The sequence below is a fragment of the Gavialis gangeticus genome, unplaced genomic scaffold (genome assembly GCF_001723915.1).
Source record: "Gavialis gangeticus isolate Ggan-Ray unplaced genomic scaffold, GavGan_comp1, whole genome shotgun sequence".
NCBI lineage: Eukaryota > Metazoa > Chordata > Crocodylia > Gavialidae > Gavialis > Gavialis gangeticus.
In genome coordinates this window covers 11047362-11049434 of record NW_017729018.1, presented here as the reverse complement: position 1 = coordinate 11049434, position 2073 = coordinate 11047362, and the positions used below count along the sequence as shown (strand labels likewise).

General features: G+C 56.9%; 1 protein-coding gene across 1 annotated transcript in view; it reads right to left on the bottom strand.

The window, feature by feature from the left end:
* TLE2 (transducin like enhancer of split 2) overlaps positions 1-2073 on the bottom strand; it is a 38483-nt gene that overhangs the window by 25131 nt on the left and 11279 nt on the right. The window lies entirely within an intron of this gene.

Here is a 2073-nt window from a genome sequence, read left to right as displayed (position 1 = left end):
CCCTCGCCTTTGCCACGCTCTCGTCAAAGGCCTTTGATCAGGGCTCTTTGACATGCAGCGCACAAGCCCCCCCCGCGCCACCTCCCTGGAAGCGCCGCACGCCCCGGGAGCCTGGCTGAAAATTGAAGCCGGGAGCTGCCAGCCCGGCTCTCCCGGGGCCCGGCCTGTAATGATCACATCAGCGTTGGAAGAGGATAAATGGGCTCTCCCCGCAGAGCCCCGCTCTCCTCCGGCACGAGGACAGATGCGCGGGCAGGAAGCGGGGAGCCGAGGGATTCGTAATGTGTTCGGCGGCTCGGGGTCTCGCTGGGCAGCACAAAGGGCCAGGAGAGGGCGGGGGGGCGGATTATAATCTCCCAGCGCAGGCTGGTTTTAATCCGCGCCTGCTCTGGGATAATTCGCCCGTGGGAGATTAACCCCTATTATATGCAGCCAGTGGCAGAGTCTTAGGCAGGAAAGGAGGCGTGAGCAGGCTGACCTCCGGCAGCGCCAGCCCGGAGATCCGGCACCCCCAGGGTTAAGCAAGGGAGAAGAAAGCCTGTTTTTCTCCTCTTTGTGGGGCTGTTTTCCTTTCAGGGGCGGGAAGTGGGGAATCTTTCCAAAGACACCGTTGAAATGACAACAGCTAGGCCTGTGCGTGTGCGTGTGCATCCTGGACATACGTGCGCACGCACCGCACAGGCACAAGCGCGGGTGCCAGCCGTGCCGTCTGAAACGGTTACAAGCAAAACCAGACCATTTGGAAACCCCCTCCTTTCCCCGGTTCACAACCACTGGTGCCAGCCTCACCTAGACAGCCCCAAAGCCGGGTCCTAAGCCCGGCGATGCTCCGGAAAGAGACCGGCTGAGATCTGGCTCCCGGCTGTGCCGCTGAGCTCGGCCAAGTCATTTCTCTGCCTCAGTTTCCCCAGCTTATAACACTACCCAGCTCTGTGCTTTGAGCTCAACTGATGAACGCGGCGATATGAGATGCTGGTACTCGGACCCCACCTCTCCCCCTGGCCCAGCTGACAGCAGCCTTTTGGCTCAGGTTAACGATGATCAGGGATCCTGGTTTTCTCTGATTTAAAAACATCCCCAATTTGGGGTTAAAAAATCCAACAACCCCAAATCCACATTTTTCCATGATTAAAATGAAACACCACTATATATATATCTCTATAGCTATATATTGTGTTGCATTCAAATCATGGAAAAATGTGGATTCGGGGTTCCTTTTTTATCTATAAGCTAGCGGTGTATATTTTTTATCTATATATTAGTTGCGTTTCATTCAAATCATGGCCAGTTGTGGATTTGGGGTAACTTTTTTTTTTTAAACCAAAAATTGGGTTTGTTTGTGTTTGTTTTAAATCAGAGAAAACCAGGATCCCTGATGATTATTAAAAGTCAATTAAAGCACCCCATGATCCAGGTCAAAGGAGGTACTGGAGAAGGGCAAAACCCTCATTAATTATCCCCGTGTCCTTTGGAAAACAGCCCTGCATCGTGCACGCGGGAGCAAACCCCTCTGCCCAAATTTGCTGAGAGAGTCTCGAGCATGAGCGAGGTTCAGGCCAGGCCGGCGCTGCGCGGGGAAGGCTACTAAAATCACTGCAGCCACCGATAAGCAGAGCAGCTGACCCAAAGACTCGCCCACCAGCAGGGGAAGCACCCCAGAGGCACTGCCCTGGAGCGTGCTGGCATGGGTCCCTCCCCATGCAACCCCACGGCCAGGCCCCCACCTGCCTCCACTAGGATGCCGCCTTTCTTCCTGGCCCGAGCACTGCTGGGAGCAGCTGGCATGGGCTCCTCAGCTGGCGCGAACACAACGAGGCAAGCCGCGGCAGGACGCGAGCAGGGGGCGGGGGGAGGCGAGAGGTGATGGGGATTGGGGACCCTGGCCACCCTCGAAGCAATTTCTGCTCCGCTGCAGCCTGATCCCAACGGAGCCAGAATTAGTGCCCCCGCCCCACCTCTTCCCCACCCTTGGCCTTGTCCGTGCTGAGGGGATGGATGGAGGTGTGACCCCGGGAGGTACAAGGATGTGGGATTAAGCTCCAAGCCTCTGGGGGGGGGGGGGGGGGGGGGGGG